Raw genomic sequence first — 22758 nt, forward strand, 5'->3', positions numbered from 1 at the left:
AGTTTACTTTTGCTTTCGGGTAGAGTGGCCGGGTGGTCTAAGGCCCTGGTTTAAGGCACCAGTCTCTTAGGAGGGCGTGAGTACGAATCCCACTTCTATCAATCTATTTTGTTTTCTAGGATTAATAATATAAAGCTTTTGCTTATAAGTCTGAGGTGACTTGTGTTTCCAGGTACAGTGGCCGAGTGGTTTAAGGCACCATTCCCTTCGGGGCGTGGGTTCGAATCCCAAATCTATCAGCCTACTTTGTTTTCTAGAATTAATAATATTAAGCTTTTGCTTATTAGTCTGAGGTGACTTTTGTTTCCAGGTAGAGTGGCCGAGTGGTCTAAGGCGCTGGTTTTAGGCACCAGTCTCTTCGGGGGCGTGGGTTCGAATCCCACATCTATCAGCCTATTTTCTTCTCTAGGATTAATAATATGAAGCTTTTCCTTAATAGATTGAGTTTACTTTTGCTTTCGGGTAGAGTGGTAGGGTGGTCTAAAGCACTGGTTTAAGGCACCATTCCCTTCGGGGCATGGGTTCGAATCCCACATCTATCAGCCTACTTTGTTTTCTAGAATTAATAATATTAAGCTTTTGCTTATTAGTCTGAGGTGAGTTTTGCTTCCAGGTAGAGTGGCCAAGTGGTCTAAGGCGCTGGTTTAAGGCACCAGTCTCTTCGGGGGCGTGGGTTCGAATCCCACCTCTATCAGCCTATTTTGTTCTCTAGAATTAATAATATGAAGCTTTTCTTATTAGTCTGAGATGAGTTTTGTTTCCAGGTAGAGTGGCCGAGTGGTCTAAGGCGCTGGTTTAAGGCACCAGTCTCTTTGGGGGCGTGGGTTCAAATCCCACCTCTATCAGCCTATTTTGTTCTCTAGGATTAATAATATGAAGCTTTTGCTTAATAAACTGAGTTTACTTTTGCTTGCGGGTTGAGTGGCCGAATGGTCTAAGGCGCTGGTTTAAGGCACCAGTCTCTTTGGGGGCGTGGGTTCAAATCCCACCTCTATCAGCCTATTTTGTTCTCTAGGATTAATAATATGAAGCTTTTGCTTAATAAACTGAGTTTACTTTTGCTTGCGGGTTGAGTGGCCGGTTGGTCTATGGCGCTGGTTTAAGGCACCAGTCTCTTAGGAGGGCGTGAGTTCGAATCCCACTTCTATCAATCTATTTTGTTTTCTAGGATTAATTATATGAAGCTTTTGCTTATAAGTCTGAGGTGATTATTGTTTCCAGGTAGAGTGGCCGAGTGGTTTAAGGCGCTGGTTTAAGGCACCATTCCCTTCGGGGCAAGGGTTCGAATCCCACATCTATCAGCCTACTTTGTTTTCTAGAATTAATAATATTAAGCTTTTGCTTATTAGTCTGAGGTGACTTTGTTTCCAGGTAGAGTGGCCGAGTGGTTTAAGGCACCATTCCCTTCGGGGCGTGGGTTCGAATCCCACATCTATCAGCCTACTTTGTTTTCTAGAATTAATAATATTAAGCTTTTGCTTATTAGTCTGAGGTGACTTTAGTTTCCAGGTAGAGTGGCCGAGTGGTCTAAGGCGCTGGTTTTAGGCACCAGTCTCTTCGAGGGCGTGGATTCGAATCCCACATTCATCAGCCTACTTTGTTTTCTAGAATTAATAATATTAAGCTTTTGCTTATTAGACTGAGGTGACTTTTGTTTCCAGGTAGAGTGGCCGAGTGGTCTAAGGCGCTGGTTTAAGGCACCAGTCTCTTCGGGGGCGTGGGTTCGAATCCCACCTCTATCAGCCTATTTTCTCCTCTAGGATTAATAATATGAAGCTTTTCCTTAATAGACTGAGTTTACTTTTGCTTTCGGGTAGAGTGGCCGGGTGGTCTAAGGCCCTGGTTTAAGGCACCAGTCTCTTAGGAAGGCGTGAGTTCGAATCCCACTTCTATCAATCTATTTCGTTTTCTAGGATTCATAATATGAAGCTTTTGCTTATAAGTCTGAGGTGACTTTTGTTTCCAGGTAGAGTGTCCGAGTAGTTTAAGGCGCTGGTTTAAGGCACCATTCCCTTCGGGGCGTGGGTTAGAATCCCACATCTATCAGCCTACTTTGTTTTCTAGAATTAATAATATTAAGCTTTTGCTTATTAGTCTGAGGTTTAAGGCACCAGTCTCTTCGGGGGCGTGGGTTCGAATCCCACCTCTATCAGCCTATTTTGTTCTCTAGGATTAATAATATGAAGCTTTTCTTATTAGTCTGAGGTGAGTTTTGTTTCCAGGTAGAGTGGCCGAGTGGTCTAAGGCGCTGGTTTAAGGCACCAGTCTCTTTGGGGGCGTGGGTTCGAATCCCACCTCTATCAGCCTATTTTGTTCTCTAGGATTAATAATATGAAGCTTTTGCTTAATAAACTGAGTTTACTTTTGCTTGCGGGGTGAGTGGCCGGTTGGTCTAAGGCGCTGGTTTAAGGCACCAGTCTCTTACCAGGGCGTGAGTTCGTATCCCACTTCTATCAAAATAATTTGTTTTCTAGGATTAATAATATGAAGCTTTTGCTTATAAGTCTGAGGTGACTTTTGTTTCCAGGTAGAGTGGCCGAGTGGTTTAAGGCGCTGGTTTAAGGCACCATTCCCTTCGGGGCAAGGGTTCGAATCCCACATCTATCAGCCTACTTTGTTTTCTAGAATTAATAATATTAAGCTTTTGCTTATTAGTCTGAGGTGACTTTTGTTTCCAGGTAGAGTGGCCGAGTGGTTTAAGGCGCTGGTTTAAGGCACCATTCCCTTCGGGGCAAGGGTTCGAATCCCACATCTATCAGCCTACTTTGTTTTCTAGAATTAATAATATTAAGCTTTTGCTTATTAGTCTGAGGTGACTTTTGTTTCCAGGTAGAGTGGCCGAGTGGTCTAAGGCGTTGGTTTAAGGCACCAGTCTCTTCGGGGGCGTGGGTTCGATTCCTCCTCTATCAGCCTATTTTCTCCTCTAGGATTAATAATATGAAGCTTTACCTAAATAGACTGAGTTTACTTTTTCTTTCGGGTAGAGTGGCCGGGTGGTCTAAGGCCCTGGTTTAAGGCACCAGTCTCTTAGGAAGGCGTGAGTTCGAATCCCACTTCTATCAATCTATTTTGTTTTCTAGGATTAATAATATGAAGCTTTTGCTTATAAGTCTGAGGTGACTTTTGTTTCCAGGTAGAGTGGCCGAGTGGTTTAAGGCGCTGGTTTAAGGCACCATTCCCTTCGGGGCGTGGGTTAGAATCCCACATCTATCAGCCTACTTTGTTTTCTAGAATTAATAATATTAAGCTTTTGCTTATTAGTCTGAGGTGACTTTTGTTTCCAGGTAGAGTGGCCGAGTGGTCTAAGGCGCTGGTTGAAGGCACCAGTCTCTTCGGGGGCGTGGGTTCGTATCCCACCTCTATCAGCCTATTTTCTTCTCTAGGATTAATAATATGAAGCTTTTCCTTAATAGACCGAGTTTACTTTTGCTTTCGGGTAGAGTGGCCGGGTGGTCTAAGGCCCTGGTTTAAGGCACCAGTCTCTTAGGAGGGCGTGAGTACGAATCCCACTTCTATCAATCTATTTTGTTTTCTAGGATTAATAATATAAAGCTTTTGCTTATAAGTCTGAGGTGACTTGTGTTTCCAGGTACAGTGGCCGAGTGGTTTAAGGCACCATTCCCTTCGGGGCGTGGGTTCGAATCCCAAATCTATCAGCCTACTTTGTTTTCTAGAATTAATAATATTAAGCTTTTGCTTATTAGTCTGAGGTGACTTTTGTTTCCAGGTAGAGTGGCCGAGTGGTCTAAGGCGCTGGTTTTAGGCACCAGTCTCTTCGGGGGCGTGGGTTCGAATCCCACATCTATCAGCCTATTTTCTTCTCTAGGATTAATAATATGAAGCTTTTCCTTAATAGATTGAGTTTACTTTTGCTTTCGGGTAGAGTGGTAGGGTGGTCTAAAGCACTGGTTTAAGGCACCATTCCCTTCGGGGCATGGGTTCGAATCCCACATCTATCAGCCTACTTTGTTTTCTAGAATTAATAATATTAAGCTTTTGCTTATTAGTCTGAGGTGAGTTTTGCTTCCAGGTAGAGTGGCCAAGTGGTCTAAGGCGCTGGTTTAAGGCACCAGTCTCTTCGGGGGCGTGGGTTCGAATCCCACCTCTATCAGCCTATTTTGTTCTCTAGAATTAATAATATGAAGCTTTTCTTATTAGTCTGAGATGAGTTTTGTTTCCAGGTAGAGTGGCCGAGTGGTCTAAGGCGCTGGTTTAAAGCACCAGTCTCTTTGGGGGCGTGGGTTCAAATCCCACCTCTATCAGCCTATTTTGTTCTCTAGGATTAATAATATGAAGCTTTTGCTTAATAAACTGAGTTTACTTTTGCTTGCGGGTTGAGTGGCCGAATGGTCTAAGGCGCTGGTTTAAGGCACCAGTCTCTTTGGGGGCGTGGGTTCAAATCCCACCTCTATCAGCCTATTTTGTTCTCTAGGATTAATAATATGAAGCTTTTGCTTAATAAACTGAGTTTACTTTTGCTTGCGGGTTGAGTGGCCGGTTGGTCTATGGCGCTGGTTTAAGGCACCAGTCTCTTAGGAGGGCGTGAGTTCGAATCCCACTTCTATCAATCTATTTTGTTTTCTAGGATTAATTATATGAAGCTTTTGCTTATAAGTCTGAGGTGATTATTGTTTCCAGGTAGAGTGGCCGAGTGGTTTAAGGCGCTGGTTTAAGGCACCATTCCCTTCGGGGCAAGGGTTCGAATCCCACATCTATCAGCCTACTTTGTTTTCTAGAATTAATAATATTAAGCTTTTGCTTATTAGTCTGAGGTGACTTTGTTTCCAGGTAGAGTGGCCGAGTGGTTTAAGGCACCATTCCCTTCGGGGCAAGGGTTCGAATCCCACATCTATCAGCCTACTTTGTTTTCTAGAATTAATAATATTAAGCTTTTGCTTATTAGTCTGAGGTGACTTTTGTTTCCAGGTAGAGTGGCCGAGTGGTCTAAGGCGCTGGTTTTAGGCACCAGTCTCTTCGAGGGCGTGGATTCCAATCCCACATCCATCAGCCTACTTTGTTTTCTAGAATTTATAATATTAAGCTTTTGCATATTAGTCTGAGGTGGCTTTTGTTTCCAGGTAGAGTAGCCGAGTGGTCTAAGGCGCTGGTTGAAGGCACCAGTCTCTTCGGGGGCGTGGGTTCGTATCCCACCTCTATCAGCCTATTTTCTTCTCTAGGATTAATAATATGAAGCTTTTCCTTAATAGACTGAGTTTACTTTTGCTTTCGGGTAGAGTGGCCGGGTGGTCTAAGGCCCTGGTTTAAGGCACCAGTCTCTTAGGAGGGCGTGAGTTCGAATCCCAATTCTATCAATCTATTTTGTTTTCTAGGATTAATAATATAAAGCTTTTGCTTATAAGTCTGAGGTGACTTTTGTTTCCAGGTACAGTGGCCGAGTGGTTTAAGGCACCATTCCCTTCGGGGCGTGGGTTCGAATCCCAAATCTATCAGCCTACTTTGTTTTCTAGAATTAATAATATTAAGCTTTTGCTTATTAGTCTGAGGTGACTTTTGTTTCCAGATAGAGTGGCCGAGTGGTCTAAGGCGCTGGTTTTAGGCACCAGTCTCTTCGGGGGCATGGGTTCGAATCCCACTTCTATCAATCTATTTTGTTTTCTAGGATTAATAATATGAAGCTTTTGCTTATAAGTCTGAGGTGACTTTTGTTTCCAGGTAGAGTGGCCGAGTGGTTTAAGGCGCTGGTTTAAGGCACCATTCCCTTCGGGGCGTGGGTTAGAATCCCACATCTATCAGCCTACTTTGTTTTCTAGAATTAATAATATTAAGCTTTTGCTTATTAGTCTGAGGTGACTTTTGTTTCCAGGTAGAGTGGCCGAGTGGTCTAAGGCGCTGGTTGAAGGCACCAGTCTCTTCGGGGGCGTGGGTTCGTATCCCACCTCTATCAGCCTATTTTCTTCTCTAGGATTAATAATATGAAGCTTTTCCTTAATAGACTGAGTTTACTTTTGCTTTCGGGTAGAGTGGCCGGGTGGTCTAAGGCCCTGGTTTAAGGCACCAGTCTCTTAGGAGGGCGTGAGTACGAATCCCACTTCTATCAATCTATTTTGTTTTCTAGGATTAATAATATAAAGCTTTTGCTTATAAGTCTGAGGTGACTTGTGTTTCCAGGTACAGTGGCCGAGTGGTTTAAGGCACCATTCCCTTCGGGGCGTGGGTTCGAATCCCAAATCTATCAGCCTACTTTGTTTTCTAGAATTAATAATATTAAGCTTTTGCTTATTAGTCTGAGGTGACTTTTGTTTCCAGGTAGAGTGGCCGAGTGGTCTAAGGCGCTGGTTTTAGGCACCAGTCTCTTCGGGGGCGTGGGTTCGAATCCCACATCTATCAGCCTATTATCTTCTCTAGGATTAATAATATGAAGCTTTTCCTTAATAGATTGAGTTTACTTTTGCTTTCGGGTAGAGTGGTAGGGTGGTCTAAAGCACTGGTTTAAGGCACCATTCCCTTCGGGGCATGGGTTCGAATCCCACATCTATCAGCCTACTTTGTTTTCTAGAATTAATAATATTAAGCTTTTGCTTATTAGTCTGAGGTGAGTTTTGCTTCCAGGTAGAGTGGCCAAGTGGTCTAAGGCGCTGGTTTAAGGCACCAGTCTCTTCGGGGGCGTGGGTTCGAATCCCACCTCTATCAGCCTATTTTGTTCTCTAGAATTAATAATATGAAGCTTTTCTTATTAGTCTGAGATGAGTTTTGTTTCCAGGTAGAGTGGCCGAGTGGTCTAAGGCGCTGGTTTAAGGCACCAGTCTCTTTGGGGGCGTGGGTTCAAATCCCACCTCTATCAGCCTATTTTGTTCTCTAGGATTAATAATATGAAGCTTTTGCTTAATAAACTGAGTTTACTTTTGCTTGCGGGTTGAGTGGCCGAATGGTCTAAGGCGCTGGTTTAAGGCACCAGTCTCTTTGGGGGCGTGGGTTCAAATCCCACCTCTATCAGCCTATTTTGTTCTCTAGGATTAATAATATGAAGCTTTTGCTTAATAAACTGAGTTTACTTTTGCTTGCGGGTTGAGTGGCCCGTTGGTCTATGGCGCTGGTTTAAGGCACCAGTCTCTTAGGAGGGCGTGAGTTCGAATCCCACTTCTATCAATCTATTTTGTTTTCTAGGATTAATTATATGAAGCTTTTGCTTATAAGTCTGAGGTGATTATTGTTTCCAGGTAGAGTGGCCGAGTGGTTTAAGGCGCTGGTTTAAGGCACCATTCCCTTCGGGGCAAGGGTTCGAATCCCACATCTATCAGCCTACTTTGTTTTCTAGAATTAATAATATTAAGCTTTTGCTTATTAGTCTGAGGTGACTTTTGTTTCCAGGTAGAGTGGCCGAGTGGTTTAAGGCACCATTCCCTTCGGGGCAAGGGTTCGAATCCCACATCTATCAGCCTACTTTGTTTTCTAGAATTAATAATATTAAGCTTTTGCTTATTAGTCTGAGGTGACTTTTGTTTCCAGGTAGAGTGGCCGAGTGGTCTAAGGCGCTGGTTTTAGGCACCAGTCTCTTCGAGGGCGTGGATTCGAATCCCACATCCATCAGCCTACTTTATTTTCTAGAATTAATAATATTAAGCTTTTGCATATTAGTCTGAGGTGGCTTTTGTTTCCAGGTAGAGTAGCTGAGTGGTCTAAGGCGCTGGTTGAAGGCACCAGTCTCTTCGGGGGCGTGGGTTCGTATCCCACCTCTATCAGCCTATTTTCTTCTCTAGGATTAATAATATGAAGCTTTTCCTTAATAGACTGAGTTTACTTTTGCTTTCGGGTAGAGTGGCCGGGTGGTCTAAGGCCCTGGTTTAAGGCACCAGTCTCTTAGGAGGGCGTGAGTTCGAATCCCAATTCTATCAATCTATTTTGTTTTCTAGGATTAATAATATAAAGCTTTTGCTTATAAGTCTGAGGTGACTTTTGTTTCCAGGTACAGTGGCCGAGTGGTTTAAGGCACCATTCCCTTCGGGGCGTGGGTTCGAATCCCAAATCTATCAGCCTACTTTGTTTTCTAGAATTAATAATATTAAGCTTTTGCTTATTAGTCTGAGGTGACTTTTGTTTCCAGGTAGAGTGGCCGAGTGGTCTAAGGCGCTGGTTTTAGGCACCAGTCTCTTCGGGGGCATGGGTTCGAATCCCACATCTATCAGCCTACTTTGTTTTCTAGAATTAATAATATTAAGCTTTTGCTTATTAGTCTGAGGTGAGTTTTGCTTCCAGGTAGAGTGGCCAAGTGGTCTAAGGCGCTGGTTTAAGGCACCAGTCTCTTCGGGGGCGTGGGTTCGAATCCCACCTCTATCAGCCTATTTTGTTCTCTAGAATTAATAATATGAAGCTTTTCTTATTAGTCTGAGATGAGTTTTGTTTCCAGGTAGAGTGGCCGAGTGGTCTAAGGCGCTGGTTTAAGGCACCAGTCTCTTTGGGGGCGTGGGTTCAAATCCCACCTCTATCAGCCTATTTTGTTCTCTAGGATTAATAATATGAAGCTTTTGCTTAATAAACTGAGTTTACTTTTGCTTGCGGGTTGAGTGGCCGAATGGTCTAAGGCGCTGGTTTAAGGCACCAGTCTCTTTGGGGGCGTGGGTTCAAATCCCACCTCTATCAGCCTATTTTGTTCTCTAGGATTAATAATATGAAGCTTTTGCTTAATAAACTGAGTTTACTTTTGCTTGCGGGTTGAGTGGCCGGTTGGTCTATGGCGCTGGTTTAAGGCACCAGTCTCTTAGGAGGGCGTGAGTTCGAATCCCACTTCTATCAATCTATTTTGTTTTCTAGGATTAATTATATGAAGCTTTTGCTTATAAGTCTGAGGTGATTATTGTTTCCAGGTAGAGTGGCCGAGTGGTTTAAGGCGCTGGTTTAAGGCACCATTCCCTTCGGGGCAAGGGTTCGAATCCCACATCTATCAGCCTACTTTGTTTTCTAGAATTAATAATATTAAGCTTTTGCTTATTAGTCTGAGGTGACTTTTGTTTCCAGGTAGAGTGGCCGAGTGGTTTAAGGCACCATTCCCTTCGGGGCAAGGGTTCGAATCCCACATCTATCAGCCTACTTTGTTTTCTAGAATTAATAATATTAAGCTTTTGCTTATTAGTCTGAGGTGACTTTTGTTTCCAGGTAGAGTGGCCGAGTGGTCTAAGGCGCTGGTTTTAGGCACCAGTCTCTTCGAGGGCGTGGATTCGAATCCCACATCCATCAGCCTACTTTATTTTCTAGAATTAATAATATTAAGCTTTTGCATATTAGTCTGAGGTGGCTTTTGTTTCCAGGTAGAGTAGCTGAGTGGTCTAAGGCGCTGGCTGAAGGCACCAGTCTCTTCGGGGGCGTGGGTTCGTATCCCACCTCTATCAGCCTATTTTCTTCTCTAGGATTAATAATATGAAGCTTTTCCTTAATAGACTGAGTTTACTTTTGCTTTCGGGTAGAGTGGCCGGGTGGTCTAAGGCCCTGGTTTAAGGCACCAGTCTCTTAGGAGGGCGTGAGTTCGAATCCCAATTCTATCAATCTATTTTGTTTTCTAGGATTAATAATATAAAGCTTTTGCTTATAAGTCTGAGGTGACTTTTGTTTCCAGGTACAGTGGCCGAGTGGTTTAAGGCACCATTCCCTTCGGGGCGTGGGTTCGAATCCCAAATCTATCAGCCTACTTTGTTTTCTAGAATTAATAATATTAAGCTTTTGCTTATTAGTCTGAGGTGACTTTTGTTTCCAGGTAGAGTGGCCGAGTGGTCTAAGGCGCTGGTTTTAGGCACCAGTCTCTTCGGGGGCATGGGTTCGAATCCCACATCTATCAGCCTACTTTGTTTTCTAGAATTAATAATATTAAGCTTTTGCTTATTAGTCTGAGGTGAGTTTTGCTTCCAGGTAGAGTGGCCAAGTGGTCTAAGGCGCTGGTTTAAGGCACCAGTCTCTTCGGGGGCGTGGGTTCGAATCCCACCTCTATCAGCCTATTTTGTTCTCTAGAATTAATAATATGAAGCTTTTCTTATTAGTCTGAGATGAGTTTTGTTTCCAGGTAGAGTGGCCGAGTGGTCTAAGGCGCTGGTTTAAGGCACCAGTCTCTTTGGGGGCGTGGGTTCAAATCCCACCTCTATCAGCCTATTTTGTTCTCTAGGATTAATAATATGAAGCTTTTGCTTAATAAACTGAGTTTACTTTTGCTTGCGGGTTGAGTGGCCGAATGGTCTAAGGCGCTGGTTTAAGGCACCAGTCTCTTTGGGGGCGTGGGTTCAAATCCCACCTCTATCAGCCTATTTTGTTCTCTAGGATTAATAATATGAAGCTTTTGCTTAATAAACTGAGTTTACTTTTGCTTGCGGGTTGAGTGGCCGGTTGGTCTATGGCGCTGGTTTAAGGCACCAGTCTCTTAGGAGGGCGTGAGTTCGAATCCCACTTCTATCAATCTATTTTGTTTTCTAGGATTAATTATATGAAGCTTTTGCTTATAAGTCTGAGGTGATTATTGTTTCCAGGTAGAGTGGCCGAGTGGTTTAAGGCGCTGGTTTAAGGCACCATTCCCTTCGGGGCAAGGGTTCGAATCCCACATCTATCAGCCTACTTTGTTTTCTAGAATTAATAATATTAAGCTTTTGCTTATTAGTCTGAGGTGACTTTTGTTTCCAGGTAGAGTGGCCGAGTGGTTTAAGGCACCATTCCCTTCGGGGCAAGGGTTCGAATCCCACATCTATCAGCCTACTTTGTTTTCTAGAATTAATAATATTAAGCTTTTGCTTATTAGTCTGAGGTGACTTTTGTTTCCAGGTAGAGTGGCCGAGTGGTCTAAGGCGCTGGTTTTAGGCACCAGTCTCTTCGAGGGCGTGGATTCGAATCCCACATCCATCAGCCTACTTTATTTTCTAGAATTAATAATATTAAGCTTTTGCATATTAGTCTGAGGTGGCTTTTGTTTCCAGGTAGAGTAGCTGAGTGGTCTAAGGCGCTGGTTGAAGGCACCAGTCTCTTCGGGGGCGTGGGTTCGTATCCCACCTCTATCAGCCTATTTTCTTCTCTAGGATTAATAATATGAAGCTTTTCCTTAATAGACTGAGTTTACTTTTGCTTTCGGGTAGAGTGGCCGGGTGGTCTAAGGCCCTGGTTTAAGGCACCAGTCTCTTAGGAGGGCGTGAGTTCGAATCCCAATTCTATCAATCTATTTTGTTTTCTAGGATTAATAATATAAAGCTTTTGCTTATAAGTCTGAGGTGACTCTTGTTTCCAGGTACAGTGGCCGAGTGGTTTAAGGCACCATTCCCTTCGGGGCGTGGGTTCGAATCCCAAATCTATCAGCCTACTTTGTTTTCTAGAATTAATAATATTAAGCTTTTGCTTATTAGTCTGAGGTGACTTTTGTTTCCAGGTAGAGTGGCCGAGTGGTCTAAGGCGCTGGTTTTAGGCACCAGTCTCTTCGGGGGCATGGGTTCGAATCCCACATCTATCAGCCTACTTTGTTTTCTAGAATTAATAATATTAAGCTTTTGCTTATTAGTCTGAGGTGAGTTTTGCTTCCAGGTAGAGTGGCCAAGTGGTCTAAGGCGCTGGTTTAAGGCACCAGTCTCTTCGGGGGCGTGGGTTCGAATCCCACCTCTATCAGCCTATTTTGTTCTCTAGAATTAATAATATGAAGCTTTTCTTATTAGTCTGAGATGAGTTTTGTTTCCAGGTAGAGTGGCCGAGTGGTCTAAGGCGCTGGTTTAAGGCACCAGTCTCTTTGGGGGCGTGGGTTCAAATCCCACCTCTATCAGCCTATTTTGTTCTCTAGGATTAATAATATGAAGCTTTTGCTTAATAAACTGAGTTTACTTTTGCTTGCGGGTTGAGTGGCCGAATGGTCTAAGGCGCTGGTTTAAGGCACCAGTCTCTTTGGGGGCGTGGGTTCAAATCCCACCTCTATCAGCCTATTTTGTTCTCTAGGATTAATAATATGAAGCTTTTGCTTAATAAACTGAGTTTACTTTTGCTTGCGGGTTGAGTGGCCGGTTGGTCTATGGCGCTGGTTTAAGGCACCAGTCTCTTAGGAGGGCGTGAGTTCGAATCCCACTTCTATCAATCTATTTTGTTTTCTAGGATTAATTATATGAAGCTTTTGCTTATAAGTCTGAGGTGATTATTGTTTCCAGGTAGAGTGGCCGAGTGGTTTAAGGCGCTGGTTTAAGGCACCATTCCCTTCGGGGCAAGGGTTCGAATCCCACATCTATCAGCCTACTTTGTTTTCTAGAATTAATAATATTAAGCTTTTGCTTATTAGTCTGAGGTGACTTTTGTTTCCAGGTAGAGTGGCCGAGTGGTTTAAGGCACCATTCCCTTCGGGGCAAGGGTTCGAATCCCACATCTATCAGCCTACTTTGTTTTCTAGAATTAATAATATTAAGCTTTTGCTTATTAGTCTGAGGTGACTTTTGTTTCCAGGTAGAGTGGCCGAGTGGTCTAAGGCGCTGGTTTTAGGCACCAGTCTCTTCGAGGGCGTGGATTCGAATCCCACATCCATCAGCCTACTTTATTTTCTAGAATTAATAATATTAAGCTTTTGCATATTAGTCTGAGGTGGCTTTTGTTTCCAGGTAGAGTAGCTGAGTGGTCTAAGGCGCTGGTTGAAGGCACCAGTCTCTTCGGGGGCGTGGGTTCGTATCCCACCTCTATCAGCCTATTTTCTTCTCTAGGATTAATAATATGAAGCTTTTCCTTAATAGACTGAGTTTACTTTTGCTTTCGGGTAGAGTGGCCGGGTGGTCTAAGGCCCTGGTTTAAGGCACCAGTCTCTTAGGAGGGCGTGAGTTCGAATCCCAATTCTATCAATCTATTTTGTTTTCTAGGATTAATAATATAAAGCTTTTGCTTATAAGTCTGAGGTGACTTTTGTTTCCAGGTACAGTGGCCGAGTGGTTTAAGGCACCATTCCCTTCGGGGCGTGGGTTCGAATCCCAAATCTATCAGCCTACTTTGTTTTCTAGAATTAATAATATTAAGCTTTTGCTTATTAGTCTGAGGTGACTTTTGTTTCCAGGTAGAGTGGCCGAGTGGTCTAAGGCGCTGGTTTTAGGCACCAGTCTCTTCGGGGGCATGGGTTCGAATCCCACATCTATCAGCCTACTTTGTTTTCTAGAATTAATAATATTAAGCTTTTGCTTATTAGTCTGAGGTGAGTTTTGCTTCCAGGTAGAGTGGCCAAGTGGTCTAAGGCGCTGGTTTAAGGCACCAGTCTCTTCGGGGGCGTGGGTTCGAATCCCACCTCTATCAGCCTATTTTGTTCTCTAGAATTAATAATATGAAGCTTTTCTTATTAGTCTGAGATGAGTTTTGTTTCCAGGTAGAGTGGCCGAGTGGTCTAAGGCGCTGGTTTAAGGCACCAGTCTCTTTGGGGGCGTGGGTTCAAATCCCACCTCTATCAGCCTATTTTGTTCTCTAGGATTAATAATATGAAGCTTTTGCTTAATAAACTGAGTTTACTTTTGCTTGCGGGTTGAGTGGCCGAATGGTCTAAGGCGCTGGTTTAAGGCACCAGTCTCTTTGGGGGCGTGGGTTCAAATCCCACCTCTATCAGCCTATTTTGTTCTCTAGGATTAATAATATGAAGCTTTTGCTTAATAAACTGAGTTTACTTTTGCTTGCGGGTTGAGTGGCCGGTTGGTCTATGGCGCTGGTTTAAGGCACCAGTCTCTTAGGAGGGCGTGAGTTCGAATCCCACTTCTATCAATCTATTTTGTTTTCTAGGATTAATTATATGAAGCTTTTGCTTATAAGTCTGAGGTGATTTTTGTTTCCAGGTAGAGTGGCCGAGTGGTTTAAGGCGCTGGTTTAAGGCACCATTCCCTTCGGGGCAAGGGTTCGAATCCCACATCTATCAGCCTACTTTGTTTTCTAGAATTAATAATATTAAGCTTTTGCTTATTAGTCTGAGGTGACTTTTGTTTCCAGGTAGAGTGGCCGAGTGGTTTAAGGCACCATTCCCTTCGGGGCAAGGGTTCGAATCCCACATCTATCAGCCTACTTTGTTTTCTAGAATTAATAATATTAAGCTTTTGCTTATTAGTCTGAGGTGACTTTTGTTTCCAGGTAGAGTGGCCGAGTGGTCTAAGGCGCTGGTTTTAGGCACCAGTCTCTTCGAGGGCGTGGATTCGAATCCCACATCCATCAGCCTACTTTATTTTCTAGAATTAATAATATTAAGCTTTTGCATATTAGTCTGAGGTGGCTTTTGTTTCCAGGTAGAGTAGCTGAGTGGTCTAAGGCGCTGGTTGAAGGCACCAGTCTCTTCGGGGGCGTGGGTTCGTATCCCACCTCTATCAGCCTATTTTCTTCTCTAGGATTAATAATATGAAGCTTTTCCTTAATAGACTGAGTTTACTTTTGCTTTCGGGTAGAGTGGCCGGGTGGTCTAAGGCCCTGGTTTAAGGCACCAGTCTCTTAGGAGGGCGTGAGTTCGAATCCCAATTCTATCAATCTATTTTGTTTTCTAGGATTAATAATATAAAGCTTTTGCTTATAAGTCTGAGGTGACTTTTGTTTCCAGGTACAGTGGCCGAGTGGTTTAAGGCACCATTCCCTTCGGGGCGTGGGTTCGAATCCCAAATCTATCAGCCTACTTTGTTTTCTAGAATTAATAATATTAAGCTTTTGCTTATTAGTCTGAGGTGACTTTTGTTTCCAGGTAGAGTGGCCGAGTGGTCTAAGGCGCTGGTTTTAGGCACCAGTCTCTTCGGGGGCATGGGTTCGAATCCCACATCTATCAGCCTACTTTGTTTTCTAGAATTAATAATATTAAGCTTTTGCTTATTAGTCTGAGGTGAGTTTTGCTTCCAGGTAGAGTGGCCAAGTGGTCTAAGGCGCTGGTTTAAGGCACCAGTCTCTTCGGGGGCGTGGGTTCGAATCCCACCTCTATCAGCCTATTTTGTTCTCTAGAATTAATAATATGAAGCTTTTCTTATTAGTCTGAGATGAGTTTTGTTTCCAGGTAGAGTGGCCGAGTGGTCTAAGGCGCTGGTTTAAGGCACCAGTCTCTTTGGGGGCGTGGGTTCAAATCCCACCTCTATCAGCCTATTTTGTTCTCTAGGATTAATAATATGAAGCTTTTGCTTAATAAACTGAGTTTACTTTTGCTTGCGGGTTGAGTGGCCGAATGGTCTAAGGCGCTGGTTTAAGGCACCAGTCTCTTTGGGGGCGTGGGTTCAAATCCCACCTCTATCAGCCTATTTTGTTCTCTAGGATTAATAATATGAAGCTTTTGCTTAATAAACTGAGTTTACTTTTGCTTGCGGGTTGAGTGGCCGGTTGGTCTATGGCGCTGGTTTAAGGCACCAGTCTCTTAGGAGGGCGTGAGTTCGAATCCCACTTCTATCAATCTATTTTGTTTTCTAGGATTAATTATATGAAGCTTTTGCTTATAAGTCTGAGGTGATTATTGTTTCCAGGTAGAGTGGCCGAGTGGTTTAAGGCGCTGGTTTAAGGCACCATTCCCTTCGGGGCAAGGGTTCGAATCCCACATCTATCAGCCTACTTTGTTTTCTAGAATTAATAATATTAAGCTTTTGCTTATTAGTCTGAGGTGACTTTTGTTTCCAGGTAGAGTGGCCGAGTGGTTTAAGGCACCATTCCCTTCGGGGCAAGGGTTCGAATCCCACATCTATCAGCCTACTTTGTTTTCTAGAATTAATAATATTAAGCTTTTGCTTATTAGTCTGAGGTGACTTTTGTTTCCAGGTAGAGTGGCCGAGTGGTCTAAGGCGCTGGTTTTAGGCACCAGTCTCTTCGAGGGCGTGGATTCGAATCCCACATCCATCAGTCTACTTTGTTTTCTAGAATTAATAATATTAAGCTTTTGCATATTAGTCTGAGGTGGCTTTTGTTTCCAGGTAGAGTAGCCGAGTGGTCTAAGGCGCTGGTTGAAGGCACCAGTCTCTTCGGGGGCGTGGGTTCGTATCCCACCTCTATCAGCCTATTTTCTTCTCTAGGATTAATAATATGAAGCTTTTCCTTAATAGACTGAGTTTACTTTTGCTTTCGGGTAGAGTGGCCGGGTGGTCTAAGGCCCTGGTTTAAGGCACCAGTCTCTTAGGAGGGCGTGAGTTCGAATCCCAATTCTATCAATCTATTTTGTTTTCTAGGATTAATAATATAAAGCTTTTGCTTATAAGTCTGAGGTGACTTTTGTTTCCAGGTACAGTGGCCGAGTGGTGTAAGGCACCATTCCCTTCGGGGCGTGGGTTCGAATCCCAAATCTATCAGCCTACTTTGTTTTCTAGAATTAATAATATTAAGCTTTTGCTTATTAGTCTGAGGTGACTTTTGTTTCCAGGTAGAGTGGCCGAGTGGTCTAAGGCGCTGGTTTTAGGCACCAGTCTCTTCGGGGGCGTGGGTTCGAATCCCACCTCTATCAGCCTATTTTCTTCTCTAGGATTAATAATATGAAGCTTTTCCTTAATAGATTGAGTTTACTTTTGCTTTCGGGTAGAGTGGTAGGGTGGTCTAAAGCGCTGGTTTAAGGCACCATTCCCTTCGGGGCGTGGGTTCGAATCCCACATCTATCAGCCTACTTTGTTTTCTAGGATTAATAATATGAAGCTTTTCTTATTAGTCTGAGGTGAGTTTTGTTTCCAGGTAGAGTGGCCGAGTGGTCTAAGGCGCTGGTTGAAGGCACCAGTCTCTTCGGGGGCGTGGGTTCGTATCCCACATCCATCAGCCTACTTTGTTTTCTAGAATTAATAATATTAATCTTTTGCTTATTAGACTGAGGTGACTTTTGTTTCAAGGTAGTGTGGCCGAGTGGTCTAGGGCGCTGGTTTAAGGCACCAGTCTCTTCGGGGGCGTGGGTTCGAATCCCACCTCTATCAGCCTATTTTCTCCTCTAGGATTAATAATATGAAGCTTTTCCTTAATAGACTGAGTTTACTTTTGCTTTCGGGTAGAGTGGCCGGGTGGTCTAAGGCCCTGGTTTAAGGCACCAGTCTCTTAGGAAGGCGTGAGTTCGAATCCCACTTCTATCAATCTATTTTGTTTTCTAGGATTAATAATATGAAGCTTTTCCTTAATAGACTGAGTTTACTTTTGCTTTCGGGTAGAGTGGTAGGGTGGTCTAAAGCGCTAGTTTAAGGCACCATTCCCTTCGGGGCGTGGGTTCGATTCCCACATCTATCAGCCTACTTTGTTTTCTAGGATTAATAATAGGAAGCTTTTGCTTATTAGTCTGAGGTGAGTTTTGCTTCCAGGTAGAGTGGCCAAGTGGTCTAAGGCGATGGTTTAAGGCACCAGTCTCTTCGGGGGAGTGGGTTCGAATCCCACCTCTATCAGCCTATTTTGTTCTCTAGGATTAATAATATGAAGCTTTTCTTATTAGTCTGAGGTGAGTTTTGTTTCCATGTAGAGTGGCCGAGTGGTCTAAGGCGCTGGTTTAAGGCACCAGTCTCTTTGGGGGCGTGGGTTCAAATCCCACCTCTATCAGCCTATTTTGTTCTCTAGGATTAACAATATGAAGCTTTTGCTTAATAAACTGAGTTTACTTTTGCTTGCGGGTTGAGTGGCCGAATGGTCTAAGGCGCTGGTTTAAGGCACCAGTCTCTTTGGGGGCGTGGGTTCAAATCCCACCTCTATCAGCCTTTTTTGTTCTCTAGGATTAATAATATGAAGCTTTTGCTTAATAAACTGAGTTTACTTTTGCTTGCGGGTTGAGTGGCCGGTTGGTCTAAGGCGCTGGTTTAAGGCACCAGTCTCTTAGGAGGGCGTGAGTTCGAATCCCACTTCTTTCAATCTATTTTGTTTTCTAGGATTAATTATATGAAGCTTTTGCTTATAAGTCTGAGGTGACTTTTGTTTCCTGGTACAGTGGCCGAGTGGTTTAAGGCGCTGGTTTAAGGCACCATTCCCTTCGGGGCAAGGGTTCGAATCCCACATCTATCAGCCTACTTTGTTTTCTAGAATTAATAATATTAAGCTTTTGCTTATTAGTCTGAGGTGACTTTTGTTTCCAGGTAGAGTGGCCGAGTGGTCTAAGGCGTTGGTTTAAGGCACCAGTCTCTTCAGGGGCGTGGGTTCGATTCCTCCTCTATCAGCCTATTTTCTCCTCTAGGATTAATAAAATGAAGCTTTACCTTAATAGACTGAGTTTACTTTTTCTTTCGGGTAGAGTGGCCGGGTGGTCTAAGGCCCTGGTTTAAAGCACCAGTCTCTTAGGAAGGCGTGAGTTCGAATCCCACTTCTATCAATCTATTTTGTTTTCTAGGATTAATAATATGAAGCTTTTGCTTATAAGTCTGAGGTGACTTTTGTTTCCAGGTAGAGTGGCCGAGTGGTTTAAGGCGCTGGTTTAAGGCACCATTCCCTTCGGGGCGTGGGTTAGAATCCCACATCTATCAGCCTACTTTGTTTTCTAGAATTAATAATATTAAGCTTTTGCTTATTAGTCTGAGGTGACTTTTGTTTCCAGGTAGAGTGGCCGAGTGGTCTAAGGCGCTGGTTTTAGGCACCAGTCTCTTCGGGGGCGTGGGTTCGAATCCCACATCTATCAGCCTATTTTCTTCTCTAGGATTAATAATATGAAGCTTTTCCTTAATAGATTGAGTTTACTTTTGCTTTCGGGTAGAGTGGTAGGGTGGTCTAAAGCGCTGGTTTAAGGCACCATTCCCTTCGGGGCGTGGGTTCGATTCCCACATCTATCAGCCTACTTTGTTTTCTAGGATTAATAATAGGAAGCTTTTGCTTATTAGTCTGAGGTGAGTTTTGCTTCCAGGTAGAGTGGCCAAGTGGTCTAAGGCGCTGGTTTAAGGCACCAGTCTCTTCGGGGGCGTGGGTTCGAATCCCACCTCTATCAGCCTATTTTGTTCTCTAGAATTAATAATATGAAGCTTTTCTTATTAGTCTGAGGTGACTTTTGTTTCCAGGTAGAGTGGCCGAGTGGTCTAAGGCGTTGGTTTAAGGCACCAGTCTCTTCGGGGGCGTGGGTTCGATTCCTCCTCTATCAGCCTATTTTCTCCTCTAGGATTAATAAAATGAAGCTTTACCTTAATAGACTGAGTTTACTTTTTCTTTCGGGTAGAGTGGCCGGGTGGTCTAAGGCCCTGGTTTAAGGCACCAGTCTCTTAGGAAGGCGTGAGTTCGAATCCCACTTCTATCAATCTATTTTGTTTTCTAGGATTAATAATATGAAGCTTTTGCTTATAAGTCTGAGGTGACTTTTGTTTCCAGGTAGAGTGGCCGAGTGGTTTAAGGCGCTGGTTTAAGGCACCATTCCCTTCGGGGCGTGGGTTAGAATCCCACATCTATCAGCCTACTTTGTTTTCTAGAATTAATAATATTAAGCTTTTGCTTATTAGTCTGAGGTGACTTTTGTTTCCAGGTAGAGTGGCCGAGTGGTCTAAGGCGCTGGTTGAAGGCACCAGTCTCTTCGGGGGCGTGGGTTCGTATCCCACCTCTATCAGCCTATTTTCTTCTCTAGGATTAATAATATGAAGCTTTTCCTTAATAGACTGAGTTTACTTTTGCTTTCGGGTAGAGTGGCCGGGTGGTCTAAGGCCCTGGTTTAAGGCACCAGTCTCTTAGGAGGGCGTGAGTACGAATCCCACTTCTATCAATCTATTTTGTTTTCTAGGATTAATAATATAAAGCTTTTGCTTATAAGTCTGAGGTGACTTGTGTTTCCAGGTACAGTGGCCGAGTGGTTTAAGGCACCATTCCCTTCGGGGCGTGGGTTCGAATCCCAAATCTATCAGCCTACTTTGTTTTCTAGAATTAATAATATTAAGCTTTTGCTTATTAGTCTGAGGTGACTTTTGTTTCCAGGTAGAGTGGCCGAGTGGTCTAAGGCGCTGGTTTTAGGCACCAGTCTCTTCGGGGGCGTGGGTTCGAATCCCACATCTATCAGCCTATTTTCTTCTCTAGGATTAATAATATGAAGCTTTTCCTTAATAGATTGAGTTTACTTTTGCTTTCGGGTAGAGTGGTAGGGTGGTCTAAAGCACTGGTTTAAGGCACCATTCCCTTCGGGGCATGGGTTCGAATCCCACATCTATCAGCCTACTTTGTTTTCTAGAATTAATAATATTAAGCTTTTGCTTATTAGTCTGAGGTGACTTTTGTTTCCAGGTAGAGTGGCCGAGTGGTCTAAGGCGCTGGTTGAAGGCACCAGTCTCTTTGGGGGCGTGGGTTCGTATCCCACCTCTATCAGCCTATTTTCCTCTCTAGGATTAATAATATGAAGCTTTTCCTTAATAGACTAAGTTTACTTTTGCTTTCGGGTAGAGTGGCCGGGTGGTCTAAGGCCCTGGTTTAAGGCACCAGTCTCTTAGGAGGGCGTGAGTACGAATCCCACTTCTATCAATCTATTTTGTTTTCTAGGATTAAAAATATAAAGCTTTTGCTTATAAGTCTGAGGTGATTTTTGTTTTCAGGTACAGTGGCCGAGTGGTTTAAGGCACCATTCCCTTCGGGGCGTGGGTTCGAATCCCAAATCTATCAGCCTACTTTGTTTTCTAGAATTAATAATATTAAGCTTTTGCTTATTAGTCTGAGGTGACTTTTGTTTCCAGGTAGAGTGGCCGAGTGGTCTAAGGCGCTGGTTTTAGGCACCAGTCTCTTCGGGGGCGTGGGTTCGAATCCCACATCTATCAGCCTATTTTCTTCTCTAGGATTAATAATATGAAGCTTTTCCTTAATAGATTGAGTTTACTTTTGCTTTCGGGTAGAGTGGTAGGGTGGTCTAAAGCGCTGGTTTAAGGCACCATTCCCTTCGGGGCGTGGGTTCGATTCCCACATCTATCAGCCTACTTTGTTTTCTAGGATTAATAATAGGAAGCTTTTGCTTATTAGTCTGAGGTGAGTTTTGCTTCCAGGTAGAGTGGCCAAGTGGTCTAAGGCGCTGGTTTAAGGCACCAGTCTCTTCGGGGGCGTGGGTTCGAATCCCACCTCTATCAGCCTATTTTGTTCTCTAGAATTAATAATATGAAGCTTTTCTTATTAGTCTGAGATGAGTTTTGTTTCCAGGTAGAGTGGCCGAGTGGTCTAAGGCGCTGGTTTAAGGCACCAGTCTCTTTGGGGGCGTGGGTTCAAATCCCACCTCTATCAGCCTATTTTGTTCTCTAGGATTAACAATATGAAGCTTTTGCTTAATAAACTGAGTTTACTTTTGATTGCGGGTTGAGTGGCCGAATGGTCTAAGGCGCTGGTTTAAGGCACCAGTCTCTTTGGGGGCGTGGGTTCAAATCCCACCTCTATCAGCCTATTTTGTTCTCTAGGATTAATAATATGAAGCTTTTGCTTAATAAACTGAGTTTACTTTTGCTTGCGGGTTGAGTGGCCGGTTGGTCTAAGGCGCTGGTTTAAGGCACCAGTCTCTTAGGAGGGCGTGAGTTCGAATCCCACTTCTATCAATCTATTTTGTTTTCTAGAATTAATAATATTAAGCTTTTGCTTATTAGTCTGAGGTGATTATTGTTTCCAGGTAGAGTGGCCGAGTGGTTTAAGGCGCTGGTTTAAGGCACCATTCCCTTCGGGGCGTGGGTTAGAATCCCACATCTATCGGCCTACTTTGTTTTCTAGAATTAACAATATTAAGCTTTTGCTTATTAGTCTGAGGTGACTTTTGTTTCCAGGTAGAGTGGCCGAGTGGTCTAAGGCGCTGGTTGAAGGCACCAGTCTCTTCGGGGGCGTGGGTTCGTATCCCACCTCTATCAGCCTATTTTCTTCTCTAGGATTAATAATATGAAGCTTTTCCTTAATAGACTGAGTTTGCTTTTGCTTTCGGGTAGAGTGGCCGGGTGGTCTAAGGCCCTGGTTTAAGGCACCAGTCTCTTAGGAGGGCGTGAGTACGAATCCCACTTCTATCAATCTATTTTGTTTTCTAGGATTAATAATATAAAGCTTTTGCTTATAAGTCTGAGGTGACTTTTGTTTCCAGGTACAGTGGCCGAGTGGTTTAAGGCACCATTCCCTTCGGGGCGTGGGTTCGAATCCCAAATCTATCAGCCTACTTTGTTTTCTAGAATTAATAATATTAAGCTTTTGCTTATTAGTCTGAGGTGACTCTTGTTTCCAGGTAGAGTGGCCGAGTGGTCTAAGGCGCTGGTTTTAGGCACCAGTCTCTTCGGGGGCGTGGGTTCGAATCCCACATCTATCAGCCTATTTTCTTCTCTAGGATTAATAATATGAAGCTTTTCGTTAATAGATTGAGTTTACTTTTGCTTTCGGGTAGAGTGGTAGGGTGGTCTAAAGCGCTGGTTTAAGGCACCATTCCCTTCGGGGCGTGGGTTCGAATCCCACATCTATCAGCCTACTTTGTTTTCTAGAATTAATAATATTAAGCTTTTGCTTACTAGTCTGAGGTGACTTTTGTTTCCAGGTAGAGTGGCCGAGTGGTCTAAGGCGCTGGTTGAAGGCACCAGTCTCTTCGGGGGCGTGGGTTCGTGTCCCACCTCTATCAGCCTATTTTCTTCTCTAGGATTAATAATATGAAGCTTTTCCTTAATAGACTGAGTTTGCTTTTGCTTTCGGGTAGAGTGGCCGGGTGGTCTAAGGCCCTGGTTTAAGGCACCAGTCTCTTAGGAGGGCGTGAGTACGAATCCCACTTCTATCAATCTATTTTGTTTTCTAGGATTAATAATATAAAGCTTTTGCTTATAAGTCTGAGGTGACTTTTGTTTCCAGGTACAGTGGCCGAGTGGTTTAAGGCACCATTCCCTTCGGGGCGTGGGTTCGAATCCCAAATCTATCAGCCTACTTTGTTTTCTAGAATTAATAATATTAAGCTTTTGCTTATTAGTCTGAGGTGACTCTTGTTTCCAGGTA

At 43.7% G+C, this 22758-nt stretch overlaps 63 non-coding genes across 63 annotated transcripts in view; all 63 read left to right on the forward strand.

The window, feature by feature from the left end:
- The first annotated feature begins 309 nt into the window (after positions 1–309).
- On the forward strand, positions 310–391 carry TRNAL-UAG (transfer RNA leucine (anticodon UAG)). Its single transcript has one exon. It is a non-coding gene; the product is annotated as a tRNA-Leu (tRNA).
- A 221-nt stretch (positions 392–612) lies between these two features.
- Positions 613–694, forward strand: TRNAL-AAG (transfer RNA leucine (anticodon AAG)). Its single transcript has one exon. It is a non-coding gene; the product is annotated as a tRNA-Leu (tRNA).
- Positions 695–763: 69 nt separating this feature from the next.
- Positions 764–845, forward strand: TRNAL-AAG (transfer RNA leucine (anticodon AAG)). The gene has a single exon. It is a non-coding gene; the product is annotated as a tRNA-Leu (tRNA).
- Positions 846–915: 70 nt separating this feature from the next.
- TRNAL-AAG (transfer RNA leucine (anticodon AAG)) lies at positions 916–997 on the forward strand. Its single transcript has one exon. It is a non-coding gene; the product is annotated as a tRNA-Leu (tRNA).
- A 663-nt stretch (positions 998–1660) lies between these two features.
- Positions 1661–1742, forward strand: TRNAL-AAG (transfer RNA leucine (anticodon AAG)). The gene has a single exon. It is a non-coding gene; the product is annotated as a tRNA-Leu (tRNA).
- A 479-nt stretch (positions 1743–2221) lies between these two features.
- Positions 2222–2303, forward strand: TRNAL-AAG (transfer RNA leucine (anticodon AAG)). Its single transcript has one exon. It is a non-coding gene; the product is annotated as a tRNA-Leu (tRNA).
- Positions 2304–3283: 980 nt separating this feature from the next.
- Positions 3284–3365, forward strand: TRNAL-AAG (transfer RNA leucine (anticodon AAG)). Its single transcript has one exon. It is a non-coding gene; the product is annotated as a tRNA-Leu (tRNA).
- A 361-nt stretch (positions 3366–3726) lies between these two features.
- TRNAL-UAG (transfer RNA leucine (anticodon UAG)) lies at positions 3727–3808 on the forward strand. The gene has a single exon. It is a non-coding gene; the product is annotated as a tRNA-Leu (tRNA).
- A 221-nt stretch (positions 3809–4029) lies between these two features.
- TRNAL-AAG (transfer RNA leucine (anticodon AAG)) lies at positions 4030–4111 on the forward strand. The gene has a single exon. It is a non-coding gene; the product is annotated as a tRNA-Leu (tRNA).
- A 69-nt stretch (positions 4112–4180) lies between these two features.
- TRNAF-AAA (transfer RNA phenylalanine (anticodon AAA)) lies at positions 4181–4262 on the forward strand. Its single transcript has one exon. It is a non-coding gene; the product is annotated as a tRNA-Phe (tRNA).
- A 70-nt stretch (positions 4263–4332) lies between these two features.
- On the forward strand, positions 4333–4414 carry TRNAL-AAG (transfer RNA leucine (anticodon AAG)). The gene has a single exon. It is a non-coding gene; the product is annotated as a tRNA-Leu (tRNA).
- A 663-nt stretch (positions 4415–5077) lies between these two features.
- On the forward strand, positions 5078–5159 carry TRNAL-AAG (transfer RNA leucine (anticodon AAG)). Its single transcript has one exon. It is a non-coding gene; the product is annotated as a tRNA-Leu (tRNA).
- Positions 5160–5520: 361 nt separating this feature from the next.
- Positions 5521–5602, forward strand: TRNAL-UAG (transfer RNA leucine (anticodon UAG)). The gene has a single exon. It is a non-coding gene; the product is annotated as a tRNA-Leu (tRNA).
- Positions 5603–5823: 221 nt separating this feature from the next.
- Positions 5824–5905, forward strand: TRNAL-AAG (transfer RNA leucine (anticodon AAG)). The gene has a single exon. It is a non-coding gene; the product is annotated as a tRNA-Leu (tRNA).
- Positions 5906–6266: 361 nt separating this feature from the next.
- TRNAL-UAG (transfer RNA leucine (anticodon UAG)) lies at positions 6267–6348 on the forward strand. Its single transcript has one exon. It is a non-coding gene; the product is annotated as a tRNA-Leu (tRNA).
- Positions 6349–6569: 221 nt separating this feature from the next.
- TRNAL-AAG (transfer RNA leucine (anticodon AAG)) lies at positions 6570–6651 on the forward strand. The gene has a single exon. It is a non-coding gene; the product is annotated as a tRNA-Leu (tRNA).
- Positions 6652–6720: 69 nt separating this feature from the next.
- On the forward strand, positions 6721–6802 carry TRNAL-AAG (transfer RNA leucine (anticodon AAG)). The gene has a single exon. It is a non-coding gene; the product is annotated as a tRNA-Leu (tRNA).
- Positions 6803–6872: 70 nt separating this feature from the next.
- Positions 6873–6954, forward strand: TRNAL-AAG (transfer RNA leucine (anticodon AAG)). The gene has a single exon. It is a non-coding gene; the product is annotated as a tRNA-Leu (tRNA).
- Positions 6955–7466: 512 nt separating this feature from the next.
- Positions 7467–7548, forward strand: TRNAL-UAG (transfer RNA leucine (anticodon UAG)). Its single transcript has one exon. It is a non-coding gene; the product is annotated as a tRNA-Leu (tRNA).
- A 513-nt stretch (positions 7549–8061) lies between these two features.
- TRNAL-UAG (transfer RNA leucine (anticodon UAG)) lies at positions 8062–8143 on the forward strand. Its single transcript has one exon. It is a non-coding gene; the product is annotated as a tRNA-Leu (tRNA).
- A 70-nt stretch (positions 8144–8213) lies between these two features.
- TRNAL-AAG (transfer RNA leucine (anticodon AAG)) lies at positions 8214–8295 on the forward strand. The gene has a single exon. It is a non-coding gene; the product is annotated as a tRNA-Leu (tRNA).
- Positions 8296–8364: 69 nt separating this feature from the next.
- TRNAL-AAG (transfer RNA leucine (anticodon AAG)) lies at positions 8365–8446 on the forward strand. The gene has a single exon. It is a non-coding gene; the product is annotated as a tRNA-Leu (tRNA).
- Positions 8447–8516: 70 nt separating this feature from the next.
- On the forward strand, positions 8517–8598 carry TRNAL-AAG (transfer RNA leucine (anticodon AAG)). Its single transcript has one exon. It is a non-coding gene; the product is annotated as a tRNA-Leu (tRNA).
- A 512-nt stretch (positions 8599–9110) lies between these two features.
- TRNAL-UAG (transfer RNA leucine (anticodon UAG)) lies at positions 9111–9192 on the forward strand. Its single transcript has one exon. It is a non-coding gene; the product is annotated as a tRNA-Leu (tRNA).
- Positions 9193–9705: 513 nt separating this feature from the next.
- TRNAL-UAG (transfer RNA leucine (anticodon UAG)) lies at positions 9706–9787 on the forward strand. Its single transcript has one exon. It is a non-coding gene; the product is annotated as a tRNA-Leu (tRNA).
- A 70-nt stretch (positions 9788–9857) lies between these two features.
- On the forward strand, positions 9858–9939 carry TRNAL-AAG (transfer RNA leucine (anticodon AAG)). The gene has a single exon. It is a non-coding gene; the product is annotated as a tRNA-Leu (tRNA).
- Positions 9940–10008: 69 nt separating this feature from the next.
- Positions 10009–10090, forward strand: TRNAL-AAG (transfer RNA leucine (anticodon AAG)). The gene has a single exon. It is a non-coding gene; the product is annotated as a tRNA-Leu (tRNA).
- Positions 10091–10160: 70 nt separating this feature from the next.
- TRNAL-AAG (transfer RNA leucine (anticodon AAG)) lies at positions 10161–10242 on the forward strand. The gene has a single exon. It is a non-coding gene; the product is annotated as a tRNA-Leu (tRNA).
- Positions 10243–10754: 512 nt separating this feature from the next.
- On the forward strand, positions 10755–10836 carry TRNAL-UAG (transfer RNA leucine (anticodon UAG)). The gene has a single exon. It is a non-coding gene; the product is annotated as a tRNA-Leu (tRNA).
- Positions 10837–11349: 513 nt separating this feature from the next.
- TRNAL-UAG (transfer RNA leucine (anticodon UAG)) lies at positions 11350–11431 on the forward strand. Its single transcript has one exon. It is a non-coding gene; the product is annotated as a tRNA-Leu (tRNA).
- Positions 11432–11501: 70 nt separating this feature from the next.
- Positions 11502–11583, forward strand: TRNAL-AAG (transfer RNA leucine (anticodon AAG)). The gene has a single exon. It is a non-coding gene; the product is annotated as a tRNA-Leu (tRNA).
- A 69-nt stretch (positions 11584–11652) lies between these two features.
- Positions 11653–11734, forward strand: TRNAL-AAG (transfer RNA leucine (anticodon AAG)). Its single transcript has one exon. It is a non-coding gene; the product is annotated as a tRNA-Leu (tRNA).
- Positions 11735–11804: 70 nt separating this feature from the next.
- On the forward strand, positions 11805–11886 carry TRNAL-AAG (transfer RNA leucine (anticodon AAG)). Its single transcript has one exon. It is a non-coding gene; the product is annotated as a tRNA-Leu (tRNA).
- Positions 11887–12398: 512 nt separating this feature from the next.
- On the forward strand, positions 12399–12480 carry TRNAL-UAG (transfer RNA leucine (anticodon UAG)). Its single transcript has one exon. It is a non-coding gene; the product is annotated as a tRNA-Leu (tRNA).
- Positions 12481–12993: 513 nt separating this feature from the next.
- Positions 12994–13075, forward strand: TRNAL-UAG (transfer RNA leucine (anticodon UAG)). Its single transcript has one exon. It is a non-coding gene; the product is annotated as a tRNA-Leu (tRNA).
- Positions 13076–13145: 70 nt separating this feature from the next.
- TRNAL-AAG (transfer RNA leucine (anticodon AAG)) lies at positions 13146–13227 on the forward strand. Its single transcript has one exon. It is a non-coding gene; the product is annotated as a tRNA-Leu (tRNA).
- Positions 13228–13296: 69 nt separating this feature from the next.
- TRNAL-AAG (transfer RNA leucine (anticodon AAG)) lies at positions 13297–13378 on the forward strand. The gene has a single exon. It is a non-coding gene; the product is annotated as a tRNA-Leu (tRNA).
- A 70-nt stretch (positions 13379–13448) lies between these two features.
- TRNAL-AAG (transfer RNA leucine (anticodon AAG)) lies at positions 13449–13530 on the forward strand. The gene has a single exon. It is a non-coding gene; the product is annotated as a tRNA-Leu (tRNA).
- A 512-nt stretch (positions 13531–14042) lies between these two features.
- On the forward strand, positions 14043–14124 carry TRNAL-UAG (transfer RNA leucine (anticodon UAG)). The gene has a single exon. It is a non-coding gene; the product is annotated as a tRNA-Leu (tRNA).
- Positions 14125–14637: 513 nt separating this feature from the next.
- On the forward strand, positions 14638–14719 carry TRNAL-UAG (transfer RNA leucine (anticodon UAG)). Its single transcript has one exon. It is a non-coding gene; the product is annotated as a tRNA-Leu (tRNA).
- Positions 14720–14789: 70 nt separating this feature from the next.
- On the forward strand, positions 14790–14871 carry TRNAL-AAG (transfer RNA leucine (anticodon AAG)). Its single transcript has one exon. It is a non-coding gene; the product is annotated as a tRNA-Leu (tRNA).
- Positions 14872–14940: 69 nt separating this feature from the next.
- TRNAL-AAG (transfer RNA leucine (anticodon AAG)) lies at positions 14941–15022 on the forward strand. Its single transcript has one exon. It is a non-coding gene; the product is annotated as a tRNA-Leu (tRNA).
- Positions 15023–15092: 70 nt separating this feature from the next.
- Positions 15093–15174, forward strand: TRNAL-AAG (transfer RNA leucine (anticodon AAG)). The gene has a single exon. It is a non-coding gene; the product is annotated as a tRNA-Leu (tRNA).
- Positions 15175–15686: 512 nt separating this feature from the next.
- On the forward strand, positions 15687–15768 carry TRNAL-UAG (transfer RNA leucine (anticodon UAG)). Its single transcript has one exon. It is a non-coding gene; the product is annotated as a tRNA-Leu (tRNA).
- A 70-nt stretch (positions 15769–15838) lies between these two features.
- TRNAL-AAG (transfer RNA leucine (anticodon AAG)) lies at positions 15839–15920 on the forward strand. Its single transcript has one exon. It is a non-coding gene; the product is annotated as a tRNA-Leu (tRNA).
- Positions 15921–16281: 361 nt separating this feature from the next.
- Positions 16282–16363, forward strand: TRNAL-UAG (transfer RNA leucine (anticodon UAG)). The gene has a single exon. It is a non-coding gene; the product is annotated as a tRNA-Leu (tRNA).
- A 372-nt stretch (positions 16364–16735) lies between these two features.
- Positions 16736–16817, forward strand: TRNAL-AAG (transfer RNA leucine (anticodon AAG)). Its single transcript has one exon. It is a non-coding gene; the product is annotated as a tRNA-Leu (tRNA).
- A 374-nt stretch (positions 16818–17191) lies between these two features.
- TRNAL-AAG (transfer RNA leucine (anticodon AAG)) lies at positions 17192–17273 on the forward strand. The gene has a single exon. It is a non-coding gene; the product is annotated as a tRNA-Leu (tRNA).
- Positions 17274–17342: 69 nt separating this feature from the next.
- TRNAL-AAG (transfer RNA leucine (anticodon AAG)) lies at positions 17343–17424 on the forward strand. Its single transcript has one exon. It is a non-coding gene; the product is annotated as a tRNA-Leu (tRNA).
- A 70-nt stretch (positions 17425–17494) lies between these two features.
- On the forward strand, positions 17495–17576 carry TRNAL-AAG (transfer RNA leucine (anticodon AAG)). Its single transcript has one exon. It is a non-coding gene; the product is annotated as a tRNA-Leu (tRNA).
- An 829-nt stretch (positions 17577–18405) lies between these two features.
- TRNAL-UAG (transfer RNA leucine (anticodon UAG)) lies at positions 18406–18487 on the forward strand. Its single transcript has one exon. It is a non-coding gene; the product is annotated as a tRNA-Leu (tRNA).
- A 221-nt stretch (positions 18488–18708) lies between these two features.
- Positions 18709–18790, forward strand: TRNAL-AAG (transfer RNA leucine (anticodon AAG)). Its single transcript has one exon. It is a non-coding gene; the product is annotated as a tRNA-Leu (tRNA).
- Positions 18791–19314: 524 nt separating this feature from the next.
- Positions 19315–19396, forward strand: TRNAL-AAG (transfer RNA leucine (anticodon AAG)). Its single transcript has one exon. It is a non-coding gene; the product is annotated as a tRNA-Leu (tRNA).
- Positions 19397–19757: 361 nt separating this feature from the next.
- Positions 19758–19839, forward strand: TRNAL-UAG (transfer RNA leucine (anticodon UAG)). The gene has a single exon. It is a non-coding gene; the product is annotated as a tRNA-Leu (tRNA).
- A 221-nt stretch (positions 19840–20060) lies between these two features.
- Positions 20061–20142, forward strand: TRNAL-AAG (transfer RNA leucine (anticodon AAG)). Its single transcript has one exon. It is a non-coding gene; the product is annotated as a tRNA-Leu (tRNA).
- A 361-nt stretch (positions 20143–20503) lies between these two features.
- TRNAL-UAG (transfer RNA leucine (anticodon UAG)) lies at positions 20504–20585 on the forward strand. The gene has a single exon. It is a non-coding gene; the product is annotated as a tRNA-Leu (tRNA).
- A 221-nt stretch (positions 20586–20806) lies between these two features.
- On the forward strand, positions 20807–20888 carry TRNAL-AAG (transfer RNA leucine (anticodon AAG)). Its single transcript has one exon. It is a non-coding gene; the product is annotated as a tRNA-Leu (tRNA).
- A 69-nt stretch (positions 20889–20957) lies between these two features.
- On the forward strand, positions 20958–21039 carry TRNAL-AAG (transfer RNA leucine (anticodon AAG)). The gene has a single exon. It is a non-coding gene; the product is annotated as a tRNA-Leu (tRNA).
- Positions 21040–21109: 70 nt separating this feature from the next.
- TRNAL-AAG (transfer RNA leucine (anticodon AAG)) lies at positions 21110–21191 on the forward strand. Its single transcript has one exon. It is a non-coding gene; the product is annotated as a tRNA-Leu (tRNA).
- A 374-nt stretch (positions 21192–21565) lies between these two features.
- On the forward strand, positions 21566–21647 carry TRNAL-AAG (transfer RNA leucine (anticodon AAG)). The gene has a single exon. It is a non-coding gene; the product is annotated as a tRNA-Leu (tRNA).
- A 361-nt stretch (positions 21648–22008) lies between these two features.
- Positions 22009–22090, forward strand: TRNAL-UAG (transfer RNA leucine (anticodon UAG)). Its single transcript has one exon. It is a non-coding gene; the product is annotated as a tRNA-Leu (tRNA).
- Positions 22091–22311: 221 nt separating this feature from the next.
- Positions 22312–22393, forward strand: TRNAL-AAG (transfer RNA leucine (anticodon AAG)). The gene has a single exon. It is a non-coding gene; the product is annotated as a tRNA-Leu (tRNA).
- Positions 22394–22754: 361 nt separating this feature from the next.
- The window catches only part of TRNAL-UAG (transfer RNA leucine (anticodon UAG)), an 82-nt gene continuing 78 nt past the window's right edge, over positions 22755–22758 (forward strand). The window contains exon 1 of the tRNA in view: positions 22755–22758. This exon is cut by the window's right edge and continues 78 nt beyond it. This is a non-coding gene — a tRNA (tRNA-Leu).

This window comes from Phalangium opilio, unplaced genomic scaffold (assembly GCF_054372755.1).
Source record: "Phalangium opilio isolate 3A_F unplaced genomic scaffold, DU_Popi_V2 ptg000246l_1, whole genome shotgun sequence".
Taxonomy (NCBI): Eukaryota; Metazoa; Arthropoda; class Arachnida; order Opiliones; family Phalangiidae; genus Phalangium; species Phalangium opilio.